Below are 9,468 nucleotides of genomic sequence, written 5' to 3'. Positions count from 1 at the left end.
CAGCAAACTGAATGCAATTTGTTTGGTTCACCATCTATTCGACATGTTTTCACCACAAACTCTGCATCTCCGGCCCCCCTTTTTAAACCACATGTCAAACATCTTGGGGATAACATTTTGATAGATGGGCTCAAATTTGACAAACAGATTAGCTCTGTTGTCAGCACGAGCTTTTTTCAGCCTCCCGTCTTTTACGGCCACAAGTGCAAGCTTTTCTCAAGTCGCAGGCAGATCGAGAAGGCACATCCCATTGCATTATTCATCAGTTCAAGACTGGACTGACTGCAATGCCCTTATACGTTGGCCCAGTCAGTCCCAATTTCTATTAAGTAGTGTATCCCCTACATTAGACTGATTTATGCAACTAAATGACAGATTTTTTAAAAATGTATTTATTTATTTTAATTTACAGATATTGGTTAGAAAGGAGTTGCAAGAGGTGAAAATTAAGACCTCCACTTGCTCTTTTATATTTATTTTATTATTTTGACATGCTACATGATTAGCACTTAGTCATTAAAGCACTGTAAAGGCTATAATTATTGTAAATCTTTTACAAAATATAATTAATATGTCCTAAATATTTTGAGTCAAATAATTTTTGATCTCTAATATAGGACGTTTTTTTTTTTTTTTTTTTACATAAAGACTTCTTCTCCATAACCCTCTGATTAAATGCCATCCATACATTTTCACCCACCTCATGAATCCAAATAAAGGATTTAATTTCTGTGTGCAACTGTAGAAGACTCCTGAATAAGTAGAAAAAGTGAGTGTCAGGATAACAGTGACAGTAACTGGAGTCATTTTTAATTTTTATGGATCATTTATTTGAAGAGCTTAATGAACGGCCCAGCGTTGTCAACATCCATTTGCTATAATTACTTCTTCACTGCACTCAAAAGTGAGTATTTTTAATGACGGATTTTAACGACTCCTGTAATTAACACAGACAGGTGTGTTTCTGAGAAAATAAAGCAGTTTTACTCAAATGACACCAATTTGAACTTTCTTACTTCCCCCTCTCTGTCCCTTTCCTTCTCTCTTTGCACTGTTCTGAAGTTTAACTTACTTTCTTTATTTCTGTCTCCCTCTATGATTGTTTTAATCCTTCTCTTTTCCTTTTCTCCTTTATATGTTTTTTCTTTGTCCCTACTGTTACCTCAATTGCTCACTCTTTTTTATTTCTACCTTACAACACCTCTCTCTCTCTCTTTCTCTCTCTCTCTCTCTCCCTCCCTCTTTCACCATGTCTTGCAGGCTTGTCATGAGTCTGTTGATCTGTCAAGCAGTCACACTCCTGTGTGACAACAAATCGTCCAATCAGACTGGTCGGTGACAGCTCCCAGCACAGTGCAGCGCCTTACCACAACATGGTGACTGTTAGGTGTGCGTTTGTGCGTGTATATGTGTGTGATTGCGGGAGAGTGTGCAACAGAGAGAGGGAGAGCGTGAGAATTGGCGTGAAAATGTGTGTTTTGTGTTAGTGTGTGAGAGAGAATAAGCGTGCTGTTTTGTTCTGTACATTTTTGGAGAGGGATTGTGGTCATGTAAGGATATGTTGCATAACTGATGGTGTGTATGTGTGTTTCAGAGAGAGAGAAAGAGAGAATGTAAGATAGTGTGTGTGTTTCTCACATGTCCACAGGTAACGTATAATAAAGTGGGTCACAGATTCAGGTTTATTTCAGGTATTATCTCATATGACAGCAGTGCTGGCATGTTTTAATGAGCCCGGCTCCACAGAGAGACTAAATCTGGATCCTGCACTGGAAACCTTAAAAGTGGTAATCCTCACGATCCTTCTTTTTTCCTTTTTTTTATTGAGGGGGCGGCAATGTGTGGTCCTGGTTTCCACATGTGCTGCTAAGTGCTCATTACTGTTTTGCTGTGGTTTCCTTGTGCTACATTTACCAGAGATCACCTGTCAATCCAAGAGTGTAGGTGGTACATGGTTACATATTTCTTCCTGGACTTTCTGTAACTGTATCTTGTCTTTTGTGTGTTGGGTTTCTTTTTTGTCATTTTATCCATTGTGATTATCACTACACGTGCTGTATTTATTGCAAACAAACCAGAAGCTAAAAGGCTTAAAATGTATAATATTTTGATGCACTATGATGCAATTTTTTGACATTCAGGTGCCAGGGGAACGATACACAATACCCTTAATTGTCTACGGATTATCATATAAAAGCTGTTCAATAATAGCCGGGAGGGGGGCAAGCACAAACACATAAAGACATATCACTAATACAATCCGGGTAAAAGAAAAAAACATTGAGGGGTAAATTCAGTTCAATAAGCTTTTTTTTTAACAGAAATACCTGTTTCATCTACCTTTTAATCCCAGATTTTACATTTTTACGTGATGTTAAGCTGCTGTGAGTGAAAAGTCACAATTCCTGTAGATTTTTCACATTAAAAGCCTAGCAATAATCACATGATTAATGTGAAAATGTGCAGAAAGTGCTGAGTTTTGTTTTGTTTTTGACAGCTGAATAACATCTGTCAGAAAAAATGAAAATGACACTGGACCTTGTCGTACTGATGCTATTAGTTTTGTGTAACAGTAAACATGGAGGAAGGTTGGAGTTAACATTAACTGGAAAGCAGGTGAAATTAGAAATAAAGCCGGTATAAGCCTGTTCCAAAGAAAGGCCTGATTCTTTCTGCCACTGAGGTAAATAAAGGCCACTATTTGAGAATTTACAGTATGTTAATTATGTAATAGCTGCATACTTGGTACATTTGGTACAGTTCATGTTGTATGCTATTATGAAGAGAGTAATACTTTCAGGGTCTTCATGTCCTCAACATCAACCAATTATGAGTGTCGTGTGTCAGAACCAAAGATGCAAATATGCATAATGTTGGTAAAGTGTGGTAAAAATTTAAGGAGGATGTCAGGGTGGATGGACGACTGTTCAGAGCCAGGATAATAATCCTGGTGATCCTGGATAATAACTGGTACCATGAAGCCGGTTTCCACCTGAGGTTTCCAGCTACAAGCAGAAGAGCCAGTTTTGTTAACTATTACTTTACAAGCCACATAATCAGAACCAAGGAAGTATTGGGATGAGATAACTCACTCGCTCCTAACCGATTATGAGTGATGTGTGTCAGAACCACAGACGGAAGTTGTTCATCCTTGGGAGGATGTCAGGGTTGATGCATGAGTGTACAGAGTCAAACTTTGATAACAGACTGTTGTTCGCATCCCGTCTCTTACCATTTGTGTCTTTTAACAATGACCATAAACTTACCCTTACTTTATAATAATAATAATAATACATGTTTATTTTAAAAAGCGCTTTTCTGAATACTCAAAGACACTGTACAATATAATATAAGAAGAATACAAGAACATCAATCAGTAAAACAATACAAAAACAGTACATTACATATGTTAAAAACACATTAGACTGAGCTAGTTTTTAAAAGCCATTTTTAATTTAAAAAGGTGTGTTTTTGTCAGTGATAGTAAGGTAGTCCAAAGTTTGTTACTTGGTTTAGTTTAGTTTAGTTTAGATTAGAACGAGTTTGTCTAAAGTTAAAACCTTAATTAGGGGGTCTACATTTGGATTGCAAATGTTGTGGGAAAGGGTGCTTTTGACTTTGCCCTTGACTTTAAACTGAGTGTCTTAGGATTTAACTTGGACTGACGGACATTGTTGATCCTGGATATCATGAAGCTGGTTATCACCTGCCTCTGTTAACACTGGGGTTTCCAGCTACAAGCGCCCACGTTACAAGCCACATAATCAGAACCATGAATGAAGTATTACCATGAAATAACTCACTTACTCCCCACTTGGTTCCCCAAAAGTCTGAGTGAGGATTTCGTCCTGCATCACACCATGATATGTCTGCAACGAAATCATAAAGCGGAAACTGATTCTCTCATTTGAAATGAATGAACTGTCATTGGATTAAAGGCTAGCACATTCAGCATGTTAAGTGTGATCAAGGCGTGAGCCCTATCTGCACAGAACTGAGAAGTTATTTTCTAAAACGCTTCATATATTCACTCGGGAGGTGAAAGAAAAATCACCATCATTCAATATTTCCAACTCGCACAGGATCAAGTCTGTAAAAGGTGTAATTTCAAGCCAGCCAAAATGCACATCAGTCATTGTGATTTGCATAAAAGCATTAAAAATACATGAATAGTTGCATGTATTTTATTTGACATTGTCAGATTTTGAGCCTTGAATTTTTTGTCCTTTCCATTCCAAGCTAATGGTGTTTCTTCCATATTTACAGAAATACATATGATGAGATTATTAAACTACTGTATGTCTGACAGAGTTTGTTACTGTGCAAGCAGACTAAAAGCATTTTAAGTATCATGTGGGAGATGATGTGATATTGAATAATAAACTTGGGACATTGCTACATAACGACAATTTTAACATTAACATACAAAGGACACACTGAAAGACAAATCTAAATAAGTAAATAAACCATTTTTACAGTAAAAGAACAGTGTGAGAATGGTGTGAAATAGGTTACGGCCTTCACAATCACAGCATCACCACCACAGCAACAGCTGATCTTAACCCCGGGATATTTTTGAGTGATGTGTCGGAGTGTCCACCACCATCATTAAACAATGAGGGACTGTTTTTTGAAGAATGGCGTTCATCCCTTCGCTGTAGCTGCTCTGGTGGCCTGAACACCTTACTAAAGCTGTAAAATAAAAAAAACAAAGCACCCTCATTTGTTTCAATGTGACTGCTGGGTTGCCCACGCAGAAGGAAAACAAGTTAACTCCAAAGCAGAGTAAAGTCCAGTTTTTTGGCTTCCAATCAGACTTAATGGGAGTGTGTATTTGTCTCACCAGTCCCCAATGCAGCCCTAGTACAACACCTTATGTTGTTCTTTACCAATTGGGATAATTGGGATTGGGAAAAGGTTCATTCTTGCAAGGTGATTTGTTTGTATTGATGGGAAGAGAAATGTGCACTGTCTTTGCAAAGGTTCCATTTCTGAAAATATTCTGAATTAATTTACTTATTATACAAACTTTGGTTAAAGCTCAGTGAATCTGCCAATTTCTACTCAAGTTAAAAAAGTTATTATTAGGTTAATTTAGGTTCAGGAACAAAGTCCCCACTGCAGTCCCATCCAAAGTTTGATTTCTTACATAAATGGTCGTGACTAAACTTTTTCTCTGCCCCCAAACCCTTTTATTGTCTGATCTTCTCTCCCCCTCATCACATTAATCACACAGGGGAAGATAGGAACAATATCTTTTAATGAAACCTTTTCTCCAACCTGGGTCACACTTTCTTAAAACGATACCTCTCAGCCTTGGCCCATCCATAATTGACCTTTTGATCACTGTTTCTATACCTCCTACCTTTAATTTAGAGCAGCCAGACGTTTAGTAAAAATAGATGTCACTTGTTTTTCAGACAAAAGTCTTCTCTCTGCACTTATTTCGACCTCGCTCTCTCTCTCCATCTTCAGCAATATTGAATTCTGCCTCTCTGTCCTCTCCCTCCTCCCCCTCATACTCTCCTTGTCGTCTATTATTGGTGTGTGGCTACAGTGGGAGAAGCCTCGGTGACCGAGCTGACATCCGTCTGGTTTCCCTCTGGGACAACAACTGTTACTGACCACTGCCTGATGGAGGGATGGAGGAAAGATGGAGAGAGAGAGAGAGAGAGAGAGAGAGACAGTGAGGTTAAAAGAGGAACAGGGACAGAGACTGGGTGAGCTTTTCATCCTTCAAAATGGCAGGAAACGATTTTGAAAGAATGAGGATAGGAGGAAGGAAAGAAAACGGGAGAGAAGTTAAGAGATAAATACAGACGGGCCAATGAGAGTGGAATAGATTAAAGGGAGCAAAAACAGGGATGACAGCACTGATAAAGGAGAGAGAGATGAAAGGTAAAAATTTGAGGGGAATGAAAAGGGATGGAAGGAATAGTGACTGAGAGGAAGCGAGAAAGAAGTGACAGGGTGAAGAAAGAAGTAATTAGAGAAACATGGTTAAATGGAGAGCAAGGCGAAAGGAGAGGCAAGGGATGGAGAGAAAGAAAAAGAAAACTGAAAATACTGTAGGGAAAATGCTAGTCTTTCTCACTCCCTCCTTTTCTCTCTCTCATCTCTATCCCTCCATCCGGATGAAGGGAACGTGGCGTCCCCTGTAAGCAGAGTTAGGAAGCTGATAATTTGCGGCAATCTGTCACAACACTCATTACTGTCTACCTTCAACACTACGAACGGAGGAGAGGGGAGGGAAGTAAAAAGGGAGAAAAGAAGAAGAGAAGGGAAGAGGAGGAAGGGAGAGGAGGTATTAAAAGGGAGGATGGGAGGGAAGTTGGAAGAGGGAGTGTGAGAAAATAGAAAGTGAATTGGGAGGAAGGGATGGAGTTGAGAAGAAAGGGTGAAAACTGAGGGAAAAGTTGAATATCATATCATCTCTCATTCATTCCTCTCTTCATGTCCGTGCTTGTCTTTATTTGGCTGTGTTCATCTCTCTCTCCTCTTCCTCTCAATCCCTCTTTCTCTTTCTGCATCTCTCTTTTATTTCTAACTTCTTATATTTCTCTAAATACCTCTCTTTCCCTCACCCCACCCCTCCATTCCTTTCCCTCCCACCGTCCCCTCTTCAGCACTGGGCCACTCTTCTCCCTTGCCATCACTTTTTTCTCTCCCCTCCTTTTCTCCATCCCGTACTTTCTTCCCCCATCAGTCTTCCCATCATCCATCTCTCTTGCTTTTTTCCCCTCACACTACCTCGACATCCAGTTGGTGTTAGTTGGTGAGTATTCTGACTAAACGGACTGGACTTTGTGTTTTCCCTTATCAGTCTGAGCTGCAGTGGACTGCGTGCCATCCAGCCGCTCTGTGCAGGCTTTCAACACTCAGCAGATGCCAGCGGAGGAAAGTCACATCTTTGCGTAACAATGCCGCCCCCTGTTGGTAACCATAGGTACAGCAACCTGTGTGTGCAGAGAATGAGAGGAGGAAATCTGCAGGACATAAAGATACAGTGACGGTTTGAGATGTTCTTTCAGGAGGTTACAGGTGGATTTTTATTTTTACTTCTTATATTAAACAGATCATTACTCACGGCCACTCTTGTGTTTTTAGTCCTCGTTCATATTTTTTCATCACAGACATAAAATGTTGCATGTTATTTGCATGTTATGAATAGCTATATATCTTCTTTATATCTATACATATATATATATATTCTAACTAACATTTTGTGCTATTGAATTTATGTACTGTATCAAAACTAAACATTATATATATATATATATATATATATATATATAGTATGTAATTTATGTATTAGTTTGTTTTTTGCCAAATTTGACCATTTGATCACTCTATGCAATGATTCAACTGCATTAAGTCCTTGTTCAAGTTTAACAAGTCAAAGAACAAGCAATCAGAAGACATACTTGCCGTAGTTGAGCTCAAATGAGGGATTATTATCAACATCTTAAGCATGCTCACTTTTGGTTTTACTTCCACATTAAATAGTCTGATTGCATGACTGCTTGTGTTTCTTGCCCCGCCTGTCTTTGTCATAGAGATGTCGCCACGGTCCCAGACTACAGCACTGACTTTGATTAGTGCAATTTTATCAAAACTGCAAGAAGCAATGGCAAACTACAATGGCCAGTATCAGTTTAAAGGAACTATCCTTGATTGAATTGATACTGTATGACTCACTGGTTTGGTCCTTTACATGTGTATTTAAAATTTTTAATTGATTTGAAGCTGCATCTATTATTTTTTTGCTACACCGAGAGTGATAGGATTATCTCTACATGTGGTTATGTTTATAACATACATATACAGATATACAGTAACAGTACAGTAAGTTAATATCTGCCATTGCAAAAAAATATTATTGAGAAATCTTTCTCTTCTATCCATCCTCCTGAGGGAGGTTAAAGGATCAGCTGGAAGGGGTTCTCTATCTTGCTTAGGGACACTTCAGTAGGATAGAAGGTTGCCAATAAAGGGAACTTTGGAGTCCTTGTACACCAAAGAGTTACAGTATTTGCTCTTTTCTTATACCTCTGTTTTTTGGAAATCCTCACTTTATTTTCTCACATTCCTCTTTTTGCTGCCTCTTAATTACACTGTTTATTATACTTTACTTAATGCTTTTTGAACGAAATGTCATTGTCAAACTTATGTCAGACTTTTTCAGATGTTAATTCCACAACAGTGCAGACCATTACTGCATATATTATGTACACATTTTGCACAATTTGAATGCAAAGAAGTATAATTAAAGTTATAGGACTGCATGGTGATGTCCATAACAGTTTGGCTTAATGTGGTTAGTTTGGTTCTTAGTTTGGTTTAAATGATAGCCATTTATATATGCTATGATTTACAGAGAGAGAAAGATGCTGACAGAAGAACAAGAGAGGAGTTTTCTATGATGCGTTGGCAGAATACGTTTCGTTTCTAAATTATTAAAACAGTTCAACTCAATCTAGATTTGAAGACAGATGAGATAGGCTGGAAATAAAAAGCAAAAACAAAAGTGCATGAAAAGAAGTGAAGAGAGAATTAATATGAGTCTCACTTCTACAATAGTTTCTTCTCAAACTCTCTCTCGGCTTTTATCTTCATCGAAACAGCCTCACAAACAACAACAACACAGATACAACCAAACCCAAACAGCATCCAGCCCGAGGTGTTACTTTTTGGTTATGAAAAGAAAAGAAGACCCAGAATTAAAGATCAAAATCTAGAGCAAGAGATTGCAAGATTACGCTTTTGATTACTTTTGTACCACCCACCTACACACCCTTGTTCCCTACTTTGATACCCCGAGCTCCTCCACCTCCACCTCCACCTCCTATTCTCACTTTGGTTTTCATTGTTGTGAAGCCCTTACACATCAGTTCCAACTGGGTCAGATATGAGCGGGGGGAGGGAGGAGAGGAGAGGGGAGAAGTAGTATTTCTCTTTCAGCAACTCTTGTTGCCTTTGTGTCATATCAACTTGTTATGTCAGCTGTCATCTCTCTCATCTGACACAACAACCCGAAGTATCATATTACCACACAAAAACAGAACATAAACAGAGCTGATAAAGGGGAGAGAAGGATTGCGTGTGTGTGTCAGAGAGGCCTATATGTGAGGGATGGAAAGCATATTTGAAGGGTATCTTGCTCAGTGTGCTGGGGGCGTACCAGCACATTAATTATCTCAATTCAATTCAAATTCAATTTTATTTGTAGCTATAGTACCAATTCATAACAAAAGTCATCTCAGGTCACTTTTTAATAGACCCAACAGTTCCCACCACGAGCAAGACATTGGCGACGGCGGCAAATAAAAATGTCCTTTTAAGAGGCAGAAACCTCGGACAGACAACAGCTGGTCGGTGGCCGTCTGTCTCGACCAGTTGGGGTTAGAGAGAGAGAGGACAAGGAAACAGAGACAAAGTAAGACAAATAAAATTCAATTTTATTTGTAG

This window comes from Morone saxatilis, unplaced genomic scaffold (genome assembly GCF_004916995.1).
Source record: "Morone saxatilis isolate NCDOM2014 unplaced genomic scaffold, NCSU_SB_2.0 Contig18, whole genome shotgun sequence".
Lineage (NCBI taxonomy): Eukaryota > Metazoa > Chordata > Actinopteri > Moronidae > Morone > Morone saxatilis.
Note: the sequence above shows the minus strand (reverse complement) of the source record.